This window comes from Podarcis liolepis (assembly GCF_965112155.1).
Source record: "Podarcis liolepis genome assembly, chromosome: 2".
In the NCBI taxonomy this organism is placed as follows: Eukaryota; Metazoa; Chordata; class Lepidosauria; order Squamata; family Lacertidae; genus Podarcis; species Podarcis liolepis.
In genome coordinates this window covers 74,739,731-74,758,626 of record NC_139555.1, presented here as the reverse complement: position 1 = coordinate 74,758,626, position 18,896 = coordinate 74,739,731, and the positions used below count along the sequence as shown (strand labels likewise).

General features: G+C 42.4%; 1 long non-coding RNA gene across 3 annotated transcripts; it reads right to left on the bottom strand.

Annotated features, from left to right (window-relative positions):
- Positions 1-5,906: 5,906 nt before the first annotated feature.
- LOC310700068 lies at positions 5,907-15,368 on the bottom strand. Of its 3 annotated transcripts, XR_014522392.1 has the most exons (4): positions 14,826-15,368; positions 7,104-7,391; positions 6,758-6,835; positions 5,907-6,095 (listed from the first exon to the last, which is right to left on the bottom strand). It is a non-coding gene; the product is annotated as an uncharacterized lncRNA (long non-coding RNA). The 3 variants fall into 3 exon arrangements; XR_014522393.1 differs by lacking the exon at positions 6,758-6,835; XR_014522394.1 differs by lacking the exons at positions 6,758-6,835; positions 7,104-7,391; positions 14,826-15,368 and adding an exon at positions 6,499-6,607.
- Between the last annotated feature and the right edge of the window lie 3,528 nt (positions 15,369-18,896).

Genomic DNA, 18,896 nt, shown 5'->3' with positions numbered 1-18,896 from the left:
AACTGTGGGAAATATGTATGTCACTTTTCTACAATGGGAAGAGGTTGTGCAATTAAATGAATGCAATGGTTCAAAGTACAGAGAGCCAGTGTGGTGTAGTGGTTAAGAGCGGTAGTCTCGTAATCTGGTGAACGGGGTTCACGTCCCAACTCCTCCACATGCAGCTGCTGGGTGACCTTGGGCTAGTCACACTTCTTTGAAGTCTCTCAGCCCCACTCACCTCACAGAGTGTTTGTTGTGGGGGAGGAAGGGAAAGGAGAATGTTAGCCGCTTTGAGACTCCTTCGGGTAGTGATAAAGCGGGATATCAAATCCAAACCCTTCTTCTACAGAACCCTTGAATTTCATTTAATTGCAGCGAGCCTGTGTATCCTTACAGCCCACTGTCTAAATGTATGACTTTTTACTGATTGCTTATTTATCTGCTCATATCATAATTTTTAAGATTATACATAGCTATGTTTATCGCATTAGATGATATTAACGTTTTGTGTCATTCAGGGTGTGGGGGACTTAACTTCCGAGTGGATATGCATAGGATTGTACCGTAAGTGTCTTAAAAGTTGCCATACATTTTATAGAAAAGTATGACTAAAAACTGATAGATGAACAAACAAACAAATGATAATATTTAAAGTTCTCATGGGTAATTCAGACCTTACACAATATCTCTAAGACAGTTGCCCAACCTTCTACTTTCATTGAAACATTAAAGAGCATGTGCCTCTCTGTGTGGGAGTCAAGCAGATGACCTGGAAAGTTTGCCATTGCTGTTTTGTTGGCAGCTAATTGGCAGGATGTCTGTAAAGGACTTGAATCTGGATGCAGGACACACAGGCTTATTTATAAATGTGTCTTTACAGAAGGCTCTTGCACTGTACAGGGCAGAACAAAGAAAATCCGGTTGTACCCAGCTTCAGTCCTCCTGTTGCACGTTTCCTCTTTATTTCCTTTCTCCATTGCCTGTGATTTGGGAATCTGCTTCCCTGCACTTGTCCAGTTCACTGAGCCATTTATGGCTGCTCTCTCAATACAGTTTATGTTTATGGACTCTGCCATTGAAAGGGGGGGTGGCATTCCGCTTAATCATTTACAAGAGTCCAAGCAGCCTAGGAGAAGAGGTAGAAAGGGGATTTCCTTGTCTGTGCATTCCCACTGAGAACACAGAAGGAAGAGGGAAACACATGAATGGTGTTCTGTTGTCTTCTGGGAACCAGGCGGAGGGCCTTCTCGGTAGTGGCACCCGCCCTGTGGAACGCCCTCCCACCAATGTCAAAGAGAACAACAACTACCAGACTTTTTGTTTAGGGAAGCTTTTAATGTTTGGTGCATTACTGTATTTTAATATTTTGTTGGAAGCCGCCCAGAGTGGCTGGGGAAGCCAAGCCAGGTGGGCGGGGTATAAATAATAAATTTATTATTATTATTATTATTATTATTATTATTATTATTATTCTGTTGGCTCCACCATTGTGAGTTAAGACACATTGCAAACATCTCAGCTCCTCAAAACATTTGTTTTATATCTTCATCTCCCACCACATTTCTTTGGTGACCAACTCAGCCAGATCTCCACATATAACTGCTGAAAGTTGCCCAATTAGCTTAAAGCTATTCTTAGTAAGCACTGTTATTTGTGAGTGTCTGCAACACTGCTTTTGACCACTGCTTTGCCTCAGTATATCAGTATTGTCTGCTGACTAGCAGCAGCTTTCCAGGATTTTAGAGAGGACCTTTTCCCAGTCCTACTCTGAGATGTCAGAAACTAAACATACTGTATATGCATTGCAGCTGCCCACCCCATCAACATCTGCCACCTGAGGCAGCTGCCACACTCTTTGTAATGGTAGGGCCGGCCCTGTAAATTACAGAGCAGGGATGGATGCATTACTAGAGACCTGGGGCTAATCCATCTTCCTGATCTTGCCCTACATAGCCCCTAATTTGAAGGACTTCCCCATTCTTCCTTGTGCTTGCTAGATTGCTTTTTCTTGTGTGTGTTTTAAGTAACATAATTCCATGTGACACATTTAGCATCATGTCTAGTTTGGCTCAAGAATCACAATCAAGTGTGAGCCGCCAGTGAAATGCACAAGAATTATTCTATGAGGATTAGAAGGCCAAAGTAGACATAGAATTAATTGTTTAAACCCCCCCCCCTCGTGATTCTGGCAAAACTCATGCCGCCATTTCCCCCCTCCCTGCACAAGTTACTATTCACATTGAGAGCAAAAACTCCAATGGAAAAGCTCAGATAAATACAGATAGCAAGGGCTTTGTTTTTAAAACACACACATACAATAAGGGATTTATTCAATAAGACAAGACCTTTCATAAAAATGTAGTTTAGATGTGTATGGAGCATAAGAGAAAAGCTGAGGAGCCTGTCAATTTTGTAGATAACAACAGGGATATTGATAGATGGAAGAAATTCACCCACGAGATCATCAAATCAGTCATATCCTTCAGAGAGGAAAAGGCACAAAGCAAAAGCCATGTGACATATTAGATACAACAGGGAACAGAACTGCTCTCAGATGTTTGCACCAAAGTCAGCCAAGTGTCTCGGGACTTACAAGATCATCTAAAGGAAATCAGCATTGAGGAGGCAAAATGTGAAGCCTAATTGTAGGCAAAGTACTTAAACCCTTCTGCATTTGTTGAGTAGTGATCTTACAGAGCTGATTGGGAGTGCCTAACTAGAAAGGTGCCAAGTGTACCATCCAAGCAGGTAGCAGAACCTCCTTTGATAAGGCTATTCCAATAGACTAGGAGTCGAATGGTGCCTTAAAATAACAACCCTTTTGGTCACTAGGGTGCAGGTTAGCATGGTATGCAATGAATCCATATGGGTGTTTCCTGAGTGATTCACCATATAGATTGTCATTTTTACCAGGCCACTCTAAAAGTCAATTAAATGAAGATGTGCTGATCATGTGCTCCATATTTGTGGAAAATAAAATTAGCACACTTGTGCAGATTGTGGGCTCAGCCATGTGAACCATAACCTGCATCCATACCAGAGGATCACCATAACTTGGTATTACTCTGGATGTTTCCATGACTTGGTCTGGTGAACCACACTGGCCATGATAAGTTCATGGCTTCAAACCTGTTTTGGACAAGGCCTAACACACATCACAGTTCGCGATATATTGCCAGGTCAAAAATTATGAAACTAATATCACAATACAGACTTCAAACCAGTTTTGGACAATACATCGATATATCACCCAGACCTAATCTCTACCACGAAACTTCAAGACTGAATGCAAATATGAATGGTACTGTTGGTATCTCTAATCAAGAAGGACTATTATTTGACTAATCAATAGATAATACAAGAGAGAAACTTGCCTTACATGTCTCATGCATGAAAGAATGCTTTTGAGCGTGGAACAGAGCAGCAAGTCTTGGAAGTAGGTGCAAAATAGATGTGCCAAGATTACAGAACAGCTTTTGGCTGTTGTGCAACATTGGGCGGGGGGGGGGGGGGAGAGAGTTCTGTAAGCACCATCTTTACTTCAAACAAAATCGTGTTTTAGAGACAGTGATTTCACCACCAACTGGCATGTATCTTTATTACTTGTCTACTTCAGTGCCTCAGAAAGGGTAGAAGGAATTACTGTGATGCAAGAGCAGCCCTTGCTTGAGCAGCTTAAAAATATCCATGTGTTTGCTTGCCACATGGCCTTTTTTTAAAAAAAAAACCAGCCTGGGCAGACTTTTATCTGTGCCAGGCTTTTGTTGTTGTTGTTGTTTAGCTCAGCTTTATGAGTCATTGTTTTGAATGACTCTTGCCTCCTTGGAGTTGCTTCCGAAAATTAGGGCTACGATCTTATCTGCACTCACCCGGGAGAGAACCCCATTGAAATAATTGAAATGTGCTTAGATGTGCATAGGATTGCACTGTAAATATTCGGAATGTCTGTCTCTTACTAGGGAGGGGCTTGAACTTTGTAGAATAATGTTTTAATAGTCCATATCCTTGCTTCATAATCTGGAGCCTCTGGAACTGTACAAGAATAAGGATACTTTCTAATGCTTGGGAGGGTGCATAATACAAACCACAGGAGTCGCAGTCAATGATGTTATGCAGACCCATGGGAAGGCAGACTTCTGGCTTAAGGGACCTACTTTGCTTTTCACTAGAACCCAGAGTCAAAGAATTATTCTGAGTACCAGAACTAACCGAGCACTCAATCCTTCCATACTAAAAGCCCACCCACTGTTGAGCTTTCATTTCAGCAGTATAATTTGGAGGGGGGAAAGTCATTTTGTTATGCCATTGGGAGTCACAAATCCTCCTTGATATGCTTTAAACCACCCATAAATCTACCAGTATATCCCTACCTACACCCCTAGTGTAGACTATCATATTTATTCTTTTTTAAGTAATTGACTTTATCAACATATTATTCTAAATTATAATGAAATATAATTACATGTTTGATTCTGGTAGCACCTGAGGTGTAAGACTCAGGGATATCTTCTCTCTCTCTCTGGCTGTCTCAAGGGAGGGTACGAGCCCCTATCAAGATGATGCTGAGCAATCAGTAGTAACTACCTGCGCTTGCTTTCTTGGTATAGAGGAGGCCTGGCAAAGTGGAGATTTTGCGAGGACAGTCAGCTGCATAAGAACTGCCATGTGCCTTTAATACTTACCCACAGCAATTATTAAGAGTCCACTGTAGAGTACATCAGCTTTCACTCGCCACATGAGCCTCATTATAGCCTACCACACAAAGAAGTCAAGCTGTTTCGTCTCCTTGCTGCGGCTGCCGAAGTCTTTGCCGCAGGAGTTTGGTATTATATAAATCTCAGAGGCACATGTGCACTAAGCGCACAACATCCATTGTGCTCTGGCATTTAGAAGGTTTTTATTTGATTTGTTGGCCAGCGCTACCTCACATGCCTGTCTGTTAGCAGTTACAGGTGTGTGTGTTTGATTGTGCTTTCCCTCTATTTTCATACAGCAGCTTTGAAAGAAATATTTGTTTATATTTATTTAAGCAATTTATGTACCACTTAACTGCAACTGTCGATAAGCAGTATACAGAAAATATTACACAGAAAAGTTAAAAACCGGTTAGAACTATGAAACCAGATATTCAGCGGGGAGGGGTGCTTGTCTGATCTCAGCTGGAAGGGTCCTTTGAAGGCAAAAATTGGGGCATCATGTTCTGGGATACCAGACCCTTATATATAGTGGGAGGGACCCTATATATAAGGGTCTGATGACTTCTGTTTCAGTGGATGTGAATAAGTGTGCATGCACACAAAAGCTTATACCCAGAACAAATTTAGTCTGGTGCTGTGGGTTAAACCACAGAGCCTAGGACTTGCTGATCAGATGGTCAGCGGTTTGAATCCCCGCGACGGGGTGAGCTTTTGGGCACTGGAGTTATATGTTGGCAATCATCTTCCCCGTCAACAGTCTGGCTGCTGCCTTTTGCACTAGCTGGAAATGATCAAGTCTTAAGGTTATCTTAGGGATCTCTGTGGCCAAACTATCCCTGTCCAAGAACAGCTGTAGTTGATGTACTGGCCGTAGCTGGTAAAGGACACTCCTAGCCACTGAGGCTACCTGAGCTTCTAGCAGCAAAAGTGGATCCACAAGCACCCAGTAAATCCCAGCTTGTTCTTTCAGAGGGAACATACCCATCTTGGCTCAAGAACAGCTGTGTCTGTACTCATCACTCTGTTGTTCTGTTGCAAGAGTCAGATATGACATGCAGGGAGTCAAGTGACTCATATGAAAGCAGACTTTAGACCAGAAGTGGCATAGCACTTTCTCTAAAGTCAGGGTCCAGTTTGTGTTTTAAAAGAAAGATCCTAATCACTGATAAAGAACATAACAAATTACCTACTTTTGAAGCATGGTCTAAAAAGAGAGAGAGAACTGAGTCACATTCTGCAAGTTGGGTTTATTTCTCAATGACAGAATTTCTCAAGTCTTGACACAAGAGGTTTGCTTCCTTTGTACAAAACTTTGAAGTCATTGTGGTGTTCTATCGCATGCTTCCCTATCAGTCTGTGGACACAGATGTGCGTTTTGCTCCTAGCCTTCAATTCGGCATCAGACCATTTCTCAGCCTGGGTGACAGAACAGAAACAAGCACTGTCAGAACAAGAACATTCATGACGGCTTATCACCCTGCCTTGATCCCCTTGCACAGCACTGTATTTTAAAATACAGCACTGGAGGAGACTCAGCTGAAACCCCAGAGCCTTGAGAGGTGGGAGACAGCGTGCTGCTAATTTCCACAGGAACATCAAAGCTGATTTTAAACATTTAAATGCTACGTGACGCAACCAGCCCACAGAACCTTGAGCAGCTTCAGAGGCAGCAACTGCAGATGATGGAAAGCGACGCTGCTAAATAAAAATATCCCTCAAGTCACAAATGGAGGGCTATGTTCACTTGGCTGGGACGTGGCCTTGCTCTTTATCTACCTATTATGGCACATGTTCAGAGAAATTAATGGAGCAAACATACTTTTTTAGTCAGAGCAAAGTCGTTTTCTTTCCAGAAATAGTAAACAACAAGGCAACAAGAGAGTCAGTGTGACTGGAATAGCAGGGTTCAAATCCTCACTTAGCCATGAAGCTCACTGGGTGACTTGGGGCCTATCACTGCCTCTCAGCCTAATCTACCTCACAGGGTTGTTATGGGGATTAAATGAGGAGGGGAAGACCTTGAGCTTCTTGGAGGAAAAGGTGAGATATAAATGCAATAACTATAAATAAATAAATACAGGGTAATGTCCAGATTCCATCCTCCCAAAGTTCCCAGAGGGTCACAGTATTGGACAGCGTTAACACTTTGGCTACGCCTACCAGAAACAGATTATTGTTTAGCATTACATGATGTACTTTTACAAATGTTATAAATCATCATCATAACATTATACAACTACAACCAATGTATACACTGTGTACATCATATTCAGATAGCATAACTAATAATTTTATTGGTGTAGGGTTTCGGTTATCTTTGTGTAGTTAATAATGATGGTGGTTTAGCATGGAGATTAGGACCAGCTAGCAGATAATTAAAATATCTCTTTTAAAAGTGCTGACTGAAACTTCAACCCATCTCACCCTTTGGTCTTGAAGAGAGGTTTGACCCAGAAGGAAAAATGTGTCGTACAATCCAACTGATCCCAATGAATTGGCTTCTAAATGGCATATTAGAAATAAACACCCCCAGAAAGAATGAAATGCACACCCAGCAGATTTCATTTCATCCCACATGATGCTGCCACCTGAGGAAAATTTAGCACTTAGAAGCAAACGTGCTTCAGGATGATGGGCACTTGAGGTAAAATCTTGGAGTGTAACCAAAGGGATGTCAAAACCATGAGTTGTTGATAGCACAGAGAGTGTATTCTGAAAGAAACACAACAAAACGCACCTGTCAAGAACAGTGAGCTGAGGGATGATGGGGGAGTCTTTTCAGAGCACAACCAGGATGTGCTGTGCAGCAGCCATGCCAAAGGGAACATAAACCACTTAAAGTGTAAATAATTGCAGAACGACCACATTGGCCTATTATGAGTTATTGTGGTGTTGTATTGCAGCATTATTATGCTGTTCCTTTCCTCTTCTGTGGAAAAAGGCCCTGAATCACCGAAGATGAAGAGAGCTGGATAATGATTATGACAGAAAAATACAAGTTGCTGCAACCTCCATATCTCTGGCTCAGTCAGCCTATTCTAAATGCATAATGTCTGTTTAACATTTTTATCATGTCCTTCCTCCAATAGCCCTATAGAATATATGGGATTATTGCATTTCACCTTCACAACAACCCTGCAAAGCAGCCTGACGACAGGCATCAGAGTCATAAACATATTGTTAAATGTGTTCCAATTCTTCATTTCATTTCCTTGAAAAGAGGTCACTGGAATCTTGCTGGCGTTTTGTGATATATGCTTCAGTTACACGTATAGGTTGCTTCCCGGCTTCCTGTTTTCTGAGCATTCATTCTGCGGGGAGGTAATATGCCATTGTGCCAAGCAATTGTTATCCCACATTTTCTCATCACTTTCCTTATTGCAGAAAGTCACATTTTGCAGAAAGCTGGTTTGTTGCACCAAGTCAACTTTAATTGCGCAACCTGAATCCAACCCCAAAACAGCAACGGTGTCCGTTTGTGGATTGAGCATGGGAGAAGATACTGTTGGGGGTAGCGTTTAATTCCCAGATGCCAAGATTCAAGTTTGAGGCAAGTACTCTTTGGTGAAAGAACCCCAACAGAGATTTAACATGGCAAAACATGAAGTAGAGAAAGTTAGCAACAGATCTCCGGAGCCATCTGACAACCTAGAGGAATGGGAACAGCCATCCTTTGGATGAAGATCCTTAGGGTAATGTAAACTTTCTTCTGGAAGAGCACTAGGAATAGTACTTTTTCAATCCACTTTATGAAAATTAAATGTAGGTCAGAAAGGGCCACCTTGATAGGCACATCACCTGCTGATTCATAAAGCATTAGATGTTAACTTGGCTTTCTGCAGCAAACGTGTATTTTCCATCTTTCCAGTGCTACAAACACCACATTGCAAAAACCTTTGTTTGCTTAAACTGTTCTGTCTAAATTAACTAGTTCAGTAGCGGATCTTAGAGGGGATGGGTGAACCTCTCAAATTCTTTCTTTCTTTCTTTCTTTCTTTCTTTCTTTCTTTCTTTCTTTCTTTCTTTCTTTCTTTGCAGGGGAAGCAATTGTGCAGCACTCACAGGGCATGCAGCTGCATTTTGGGGGATGAATTGGCTGCAGCTGATACTCCTAAAGTGCCAGGGGTAAAAACTGTAGGCTAGGATGTGCAGCCATGTAATAGGTAATATGTGAACTACATAGAACCTCTAGATTATGCTCTGTTGCATTTTCTGTTAAATACACCTTTTTTGTGAATCTGCCTGATAAGTTAGAACGTGTCTTACGTGCACATGCAGCATTGAACAAAAGAGCCTGCTGAATGAGGCAGATGGACCATCCAGTTCGGCATCCTGTCTTTACAGGGGCCAAACAGATGCCTGTGGGAAACCTGACACCTGAAAGCTGGATGTGAACGGAACACAACTCTGCCCACCTGCAATTCCCAGCAACTGGTATTCAGAGGCCTAATGCCTCTGTTATGAAATAGCACAAGCCAACCATTTAATCACAGTACAGTGTGTAAATACAGTGGTACCTCGGGTTGCATACGCTTCAGGTTACATACGCTTCAGGTTACAGACTCCGCTAACCCAGAAATAGTGCTTCAGGTCAAGAACCTTGCTTCAGGATAAGAACAGAAATCGTGCTCCAGCAGCGCAGCGGCAGCAGGAGGCCCCATTAGCTAAAGTGGTGCTTCAGGTTAAGAACAGTTTCAGGTTAAGAATGGACCTCTGGAACGAATTACGTACTTAACCCGAAGTACCACTGTATATGATCCTAGGCAGTGATCTGTAGCAAGCCTATGGTTTTGATTTGATCATACCAGGATTTGGGGCCAGCATAGTTTGTGGTCACAAAGTCTGTTCAGTATCTTTGCACATTACACTCTGATGAGACCGTCTGCCAGTAGACATTAATAATAAGCACACTTCTTTATTCCCTGCAAGATTCTCTCTCTCTCTCTCTCTCTCTCTCTCTCTCACACACACACACACACACACACACACACACACTATTGCTGACTGTGCAACTCAACTCTCCAACTGAGACGTGTCTTTCAAAGAAAACCAGAGTGCCTTAAGCCAGGTGCCAAATTTTTTGCTGTTTGGTATGGAGAGACAGTTGGAGGCAAGGGCAGTGGGTTTCTGTAACCAAAGTTCAAATCTGGTCTTGATGAGATGGCTTAGAGCAGGTGTGGGCAAATTTCACATTGATGGGTTTCCCCCCTAAAACCTTGAGGTCCACCAAACAGTAACTTGGGTCAGCTGTGTGGGGAGCCAGATGCAATATGCTCAGGGGACAATAATAATCACCTACAGCTTTTACTCAAGTGAAACTACCATGTCGCAACACAGCACATGACCGGTAGTCATATGCTTCACTCTCCATCTTATTGTTGCCAGAGGCCATGCCTGCACTGCAAGATTCCCTGCTAATACTATGTATGATTTTGTTTCACAGCGCATAGAGCACATTTGGTTTGTCATCGTCTGATCCCTCTCTGATCCCAGATCCTGCACACATTTCAGTTACATGATGCCCTGTGTGCTTATGCTTTTGCTGGTGTTTTTAATGTGATGCTGTTGCATCATTGTTCATTTACTGCACTTTATGGATTTTTTTATTGCTTTATATTGTGGTATTGTATATTATTTTACTGTTTTACAGTTTCCTGTTTGAATTCAGACTATAAGCTGTCTGTGGAACTCCCCGTTCTTCCTGCTATTGAAAGCATGAGGTACCCAGTACAGTATTTAAATAATATGTAAATCAACAGTCAAATAAATGGAAAAATTGCCTTCACACATTTTCAAGGCATGGGTTACTCATACTGGGGAGTGTACTGAACAGTGCCAAGCACCACACAACTCTGACATACATTCTCACTTCCGTGTGCTAACACAAATAACTACATGAGCTCACACTCAGTGAGGGGAAAGGAAATTATTTTTCTAGTGATGGAGACAATACATGCCCGGGAAAGGCTTCACAACAGGATCTGCCCTGTGGACTTATGAACAGTGGAAAGAATTTCCCACAGGCCAAGTTAACACAACACGTGAGGAGGAAGGGTGACTACAAAGCTCATCTGTGGTGCTGCTGCAGTCCATCTGATCCCTGCAGTCCACCCAGCATAGGCTTCCTGGATAGCTTCCCATTTGAGGAAAAAGAGTCTGAAAGGGAGAAAGTCTGAAATTTCCAGAGTTCTAGCTCTTCCTGGTTCCTGGAGAGAATGAGGAAGTGGCAAGCAGAAATACCTAAAGGAGTGCCTCAACAGCAACCTGAGAGGGGGCATTTCATGACTCTGAAACAGCATGGAATAATTCACAGCTAAATTATTATTCTACGCCACTTCTTTCTTTCAAAAACAACAAAGAGTTTTGAGTACTTTGAGGACAACTTATGGTGCCTCAAAATTCTTTGCTGTTTTTTGCTGCAACCATGGCTATGTACATATTACCAACTCAAAACGCAGCCAGGTCTTTCTCTTTCTCTATTCGGATCAATGCTGATTGGGGAGGGGGATTTGGTACTGTATTTCATAAGAAACACAAGGATATATAAGGATTGTAGCGAATATTGTGTGTACACGACTTTCCAATGCACCAGTGGGAACACATAGAATGTAGAGTGAATGGAAGTGTGTACACATAGCCAGACTAGCATGTCTACCCCTCTGAAAATCCTTCCAGTCACACTAACATTTATGTTTCCCCCCAGGACATCTGCCCTGCTGCCAGAAGCATAAACAGCTGCCGCCTGGATATGCATTCTCTCATAGCTGGATCATGTGAGTTTATCTTTTGCTCTTTGTTCCATCCCCACAGGGGCTTCTGGTTTAGTTGGCTTATGAGTGCTTCCAGACTGTTCAGGTGGGATTCACATACCCACAAACATTCGCAGTGGTTCCACTCTCATCTCTACTTCATCAGATGAGACCCCACTCCCCAGCCTGATGTTGGTCTCTCATCAACACCCATCATCCCTAGCCAGCATTAGGAAAAATGTGGACATTGCTGCTTCTCTCAACACCCTAGACAAATTAATGCTTGCCGTAGGAAATCAGCCATGCCCTGCTGGTCCTGACTATGGAGATAGAGCTGTTAATGGCACAATAACCTCCCCCCCCCCATGCCATCCTGTTCCCATTTACCTGGGAATAAGCCCCATTAAACACAGAGAAACTCACTTCTGAGTTGACATTGTACTATAAGGTAACTAACTACACAGTGAATTTTTATTGAGTGTCTGGCTCTAGATCCTGCCAAAAGATCTGTGCATAGTTTTCACATTTTGCACCTGTCATTTGGGAAAGGGATTCTTCAGCATCCACCTTCACTTATCACATAACAGCATTTGCAAAATATACCGGTAACTTCTAGGAAGCACCTAATAAACACACCCAGGAAAGATGCATGGTTGCTAGGGGCGGAAGGAAGGGCAAATGCTGGAGATGCCAAGGACTACTGGACAAAAGCTGGAAAAGTGCTATAAATGGAAGAGGAAAAATACAACTCTTTAGGACTCCAGGGATTCCTACTTACTGGTGTCCAAACAATGCACTTATCAATCAAAACTCATTATCTAAAAATCCTGACAGGCTGGCTTTTTTCCACAGAAATCGCTTAGAAGGGTACCTGCACATTTCTTGGTGGGATAGAGACTTACTTCTTTCTTTAAATACAAGCTCAGAGTCAAAGTTCCCTGACTGGGAGTGCCAGTAGAGGCCTTTAGCAACACAGTATGGCTCAGATGCTTCATAAGGCAATATAGAATCAGTACAGTGTGGTTCCAGGCACTCCACCCTCCACATATGGATTTGACTGCATGGCACTTAAGTTGTAAGCAAACACAGTTTATGACAGTGCAAATCATTACTGATCATGGGACACATCTGTTATGTAATTAGCCTTAGCTTCCAATTTCCTGGCTTTATGGCATTTCAGCCAACATGAAGTAGTTTTAACTCTGGTCTTACACTGGCAGATTTTTAAAATCAATGAATCTTTTAGGTTTTTGAACATAGCTGTCAACGTTTCCCTTTTTTTAAAGGGAAACTCCCTTATTCCGAATACGATTCCTCACAAGAAAAGGGAAAAGCTGACAGCTATGTTTTTGAAATGTTAGCAATCTGACCTTTCCCCATCCAATTCATCTGCAGCCATTAAGGAAACAGCTTACATGATTCTCCTCCTTTCCCTGTATATCCTCATAATGACCCTGTAGTAGAGGCTAAGAGAAAAAGTCTGGCCCAAAGTCACCCAATGAGCTTCACAGCTGAGCAGGGATGTGAACTCTAGTCTGCCTCTCCCCACTCTCTACCACACTAGCTCTTTTAAGATTTGTTCTTTTTCACCCACCTCCCTCTCTTCAGCAGCAGCAACGGTGTCATTTAATTAGCCATCTGTTCTAATATTTAGGTAATTGGAATGGGTTTTTAACATTCTTTGAAAGCTGCTCAATCCCCTGCAAAGCTCACTACTGCAAAAGCAGATTTAGCATTGTTGTTTTTTCCAAAGGGAGATGGAAGGAAATAGCAGCATAACTGCTCCTTTACAACAAGGCTCTCTGACCCTTAGCTAAATATCTGCCCCATAAATAATCCGCCTGCATTTTTCACTGGCAAAATGTTGGAGGGAGACGGAGTATGATGCAAGGGCTAAGCTGCACTTTAACTTGTTGGGAGGACATGCATTCCGTGGCCATGCCAAAAGGCCCTTTCAGTGCTTATCACTTTGTTTGCTTATTATCCTGCTGCTGCTTATTTTTAAAAAATCTTTAAAAGAGGGGAAGGAAAGGGAGGTGACCATACTCTTTCCAAAGATCAGTTAAGTTTGTGAAGCAGTTTCAGAAAACATACTTTCTAATTGTGCTTGTCTTCAGCTTTAATATGACCTACATACAATGTCACTGAAGCACAGTTGGTGTTTTTTCTTCCCTCCCCTGTGGCACAGGAGAAAAAAAGCACTGGAGACTTTTCCTACTGCACTGTTCTGAGAACAATCAAAACAATCTTGTTTCTGCAGTCCCACCCTGTGCAGTCTGTAAACAGCTCTCCTGGATACGAATGGGAGCAATGGCCCCATGAGGAGAAAGCACTCAGCATTCTGAGTTTCTGACACAAAAGAGAACAAACACAAATTCAAGAACCTTCGGCTGCAATTTCAGCCCTCTGAAGAATTACAAAATGGTCTTCACGTGGCTGCAAGTTCTGTCAGGAATCACAGGGCTCTGGTTAACCTTTCCTTTGGCTGGCCAGCAGCTCTCTGCAATGGTGCTCCATCACTTGGGTCTAATTACAATGGCAAGTTCCACCACCATAGCATTTCATCGCCTTATCATGCGGTAAGAGAGGAAAGAAGGAAAGGAAAAATCAAGAGTCTTTTACGAAGACACGTTATGCTGTCCTACGTCTGGATCCTTTGCGGTCGCTTGAGGCTCAGGTGGCCTCAGTGGTGCAGAGTGGCTTCCATCCGCTTCAGTTGGTGGCCCACCTCAGCTCCTATCTGTACAAGTATAGCCTAATTTCTGTCGTCAATGCTCTGGTGACTTCTAGGTTAGATTACTACAACGCGTTATATGTGGGGCTGCCTGTGAAGACGGTTTGGAAACTTCAGCTGGTGCAGAATTTGGCAGCTAGGTTGCTGACTGTGGCAAGATGGTTTGAGCATATTACATGAATATTACACTGATCCTGGCCCAACTGCACTGGCTGTCAATTAGTTTCCAGGCCCAATTCAAAGTGCTGATTTCGACCTATAAAACCTTAAATGGCTTAAGACAGCAATACCTCAAGGACTGCCTCTCTCCATATGAATTGACCTGGACCCTACGGTCGCCACCTGAGGCCCTTCTTCTACATGAGGTCCAGAGGATGGCAACACGAGAATGGGCCTTTTCTGGCGCCTTTAGGTGCCAGATGAAAACGTTTCTCTATAACCAGGCTTTTGGCTGATTGATATGGCCTTTGAAATGTTTTTGTGGGAAGGGGTTATTGGTTTGTTCCTGTTTTGTTTTGTTTTTAGTATGAATTTTGTGTTCTCATTTTGCATTGTTCCAGGCCACACCAATCTCTGCTGACCGGTTGTAAGATTCCAGGGGTCTTGGCACTTAACCAGGGTTTGTGTTCCTTTAAGAAATCTGTTTTATTCAAACATATTTACACCTGAGTTTTATGGAGAGAGAGAGAGAGAGTTCACAGCATTTACATCCCAAGAGGGGCTTGTCCTTCCTAGCAGCGCCATCCTCGTATCTCTCTGTAACAGCCTGATCCAGCCAGCCAGCATGCAGTTCTGCCTACGTCCTCCTTCCCCTTCCCAGCAGCACTTGCAGAAACCACTCCTGTTTCAAACGGACACCTTTCTTCCTGTGGTGACATCATACACCCTTGTTACTCCTGGCAACCTCCTCCTCTCAGTTCTTTCTCTGCTAAATCATCCACATATCAAGGCATCCAGGGAGATTTCTACTGCAACGGGAGTAATATTTTTGGCCCTGGACAAGGCCTTAGAACATATGGTGGCTTGTCATTTTAACTTTCCTGAGACCAAGACCCAGGGAACAAAGAAGCAATTTATTGAGGGGGAAGCTAAAACAAAACAAGTACAGTGGTACCTCGGGTTAAGTACTTAATTCCTTCCGGAGGTCCATACTTAACCTGAAACTGTTCTTAACCTGAAGCACCACTTTAGCTAATTGGGCCTCCTGCTGCTGCTGCTGCCGCCACCACAATATTTCTGTTCTCATCCTGAAGCAAAGTTCTAAACCTGAAGCACTATTTCTGGGTTAGCGGAGTCTGTAACCTGAAGCGGTTGTAACCTGAAGCATATGTAACCCGAGGTACCACTGTATCTCATATACCTTTTGAGTTCTCTGAAAGAATTCTGGGTACTGTAATTTAGGGAAGCTTTTAATGTTTAATAGATTATTGCATTTTAATATCCTGTTGGAAGCCGCCCAGAGTGGCTGGGGAAACCCATCCAGATGAGCGGGGTATAAATAAATTATTATTATTATTATTATTATTATTATTATTATTATTATTATTATTATTATTATTACACTGTAGCTGACCTACCTCCCCCTGCAATATTTTTTTTCGTTGGAACTCCTGCATGTGTGCTCTGTCTCTCTCACAAATGTGTGCGCACAAACATCAGCCTCAGATTATTGGTGAGTGTTCTTGAGTGAATTAGAAGATCTATTCCAGACTTGCATTATCCTTTCCAGTGTTTTGGCAGAGTGGAATAAAAACATTGTGTTCTTTTCTAAAACCCAGCGGAGCAAAACCCTTCGGTTCTGCCCAACCTTAGAAACAAATAAAAATGTTTCAGTTCACTGCAAAAAGAGCAAAGCGGAAGAGCTGTCACTGGCTCAGCAGAAGCAGGCCAACCCTGCTTGATGATTGCCAGAGACAGGAATTTGATAAAATTACTGTAACCAGATCACGGAAAGGTGAAGTCTTGGGGTATTTATAGAAAACTGATTTGCAAATGGTTGCCAATGTCATGATTCCCATTTACAGACATTTCCTGTGGAACTAGAATTTGTGCTATTGTCTATTTCGCCTGTTTTTAACTTGTACCACTCTTTGAGATTTCTTTTGTAATTACCCATGATAAATACAATGAAGTCCAGCTTAGCCATACCACTTAGCCATACCACAGCTAATTATGAAGAAGCAAGTGTGTGGATACACAGAGCAAAAAATCACTGCTACTTCACCCCCCCCCCCCCACAATCCTGCTTCTGCTGGGGAGGCAAACCAAAAGCCTGGGTTCACAAATAAATAATGTGCTAAGGCACACCATGCTGGAGGTTGTATGCAGTGGGTTTTTTCTGGGGGAACGCAAGGGTACACATATCCCTAAACATTTTGTGAATCTTTGTATTTTTGTCCATTTACTGTATTTATTTTTCCAGATTTGAACTATAAAATGGTGATTTTCTTGAGTCAAAATGAGAGAACCCCTAAACATATTTTTGGAAAAAAGCACTGGTTGTATGGATAATATTTCATCACTTGTGGCATGGATTTAAGCCTTGTAGACATTCAGATGGGGCACACATGGGCAAAAGTGTGCAGAGGGACAGAGGCATACATGCTAGCCCCATTCTCAATGTCGCTGGACCAACAGCCCCTTGTCATTTTGTTCTTCCTGCAAGATGGGTGTATGAGCAACTTCCCAGTGGTCCTGGGTCCCTTGCCTGATGGCAGAGGCCAGAATATGCATCCCATCTTTTCTACAGTCAGGATCCATAACATATTTGAACCCAGTTCTCCCAAGTTAAGGTCAGTATTTATCACAGAGCACTTCCAGGCAATTTTCTGGTGGGATACAATTCCAGCAAATGCAGCTTTTGTGGCTTCAGTTGTACAACTGTTGCTCTTGTACCACAAACCCCTCCAAAAATCAGAGTGCTTGCAATATTTATTTATCTACCTTTATCTATTTATTAAATTTGTATACCGCCCTCTATCTCGTGGTGGTTCACAGCATAAAAATACAAGATAAAAACACAAAATATATAATATAAACAAAACAGTAACACCCCCTCCGTCAAAAACATTAAAAAGGATGTTAGTCAGCCAAAGGCCTGGCTGAAGAGGAACATTTTCGCCTGGTGCCTAAATGTGCCAGATGTAGGATAACATTTACTTGATGCAGCATTGTGTAAGTTCCCCTCAAACAAGTCAGAATGAATGCTTTATAAACAGGTATTAAGTATATGCAAGAAACAGTTTCTAAAGTAGGCCGCTCACAAAAGAAATGAATGTAACATGATACAGCAAGAAGCTTGGTAATCATATTTGTGTGTGTGTGTGTGTGTGTGTGTGTAGCAACAACACTAAGCCAACGTAACAAGTTAACTTACTTCAGCAGAAGCTTAGATACAATCCACATGCAAAGCTTAAATAAGATCCACATATGAAGCATATAATTAATTAGGCCACAGCCAAAATAAGGCCATAGACTGAGACAGGGGAGATACATCATCTGATCTATGTGTCACCAGATAGTTAACAGGAAGAATTTTCAAGGCACTGAAAAAACCAGTTACTGTGCAAAATGTGTCATGGACAGGGGCACTGAAGCAAAGCAGAATACACCAATGTACAGTAGTACCTCGGGATAAGTACTTAATTCATTCCGGAGGTCCATACTTAACCTGAAACACCACTTTAGCTAATGGGGCCTCCTGCTGCTGCTGTGCCGCCGGAGCACGATTTCTGTTCTCACCCTGAAGCAAAGTTCTTAACCTGAAGCACTTTCTGGGTTAGCGGAGTATGTAACCTGAAGCGTATGTAACCTGAAGCGTATGTAACCCAAGGTACCACTGTAGTCTGAAATGTACCAAGCAGCTAACCAATGCCATAAGCCCATTTCCTTCTCCAGAGGTAAGAACAAGCAAGAGCAAGAGGGAAATGGCATTCTTGGAGGTTCAAGAGGTGTTGGTGTACAGGCTCAGATTATGAAACTGATTCATCCAGAATATCTGTTGACGCAAATCTTATCTAGAATGAAGGGGAGTAGCTGGAGGACAGAGTCTTGAGCAACTCCATTCATTTCAGTGCGGCTTCTTCAGGAGACAGTGCCAAGAGTCTAGATGCTAATCTGCTTTGCAACGTGATCGCCTTGTACAGTTTGATCTGCTTAATGTGCTGTTCTTCTAGTGACAGGCAAGTGGCCAGTTGTGGTGATGAAAAACAATTCAAATTAAATTTCCTCAGGAGGCACCTGGTCAGCTAATTAAATGTGTGAATAACATATAATAAAAGGCAAGCATGTAATAGAACAACTGAACAAATGGGAAAAAAGCATGTGAAGACGTCAACACATGCCTGCTTCTGGTTCAACTCCCCTGGACTTCACCATGTGTGGGAGCTTTATTCTGGCTTATTTTGGGGTTTTTCTGTTTTTGTGATTTTCCCCCCTCCTGTTTTTGTGATTTAGTTTGGTATTTTTACACTGGTTTTCAATCCATTTTCTTTTTTCTCGACCCCTGCTCCAAATACCTTTTACTCATGAAAGCATTTCCCCCCCTTCTTTTAATATTTAAAGTGTGAGATTTTTAATGGAATGGTTCTGTCTGCTGAACACTGCAAGCTGTTCTGGGGACTCAAGTCAAAAAGTAGCATATTGTTAATTAATTAAACAAAACACTGCAAGGAAAGGTTAATTTCAATGTTTTTAAAGCAGCTGAAAACAAAAACCATCCCAAATCACATCTGA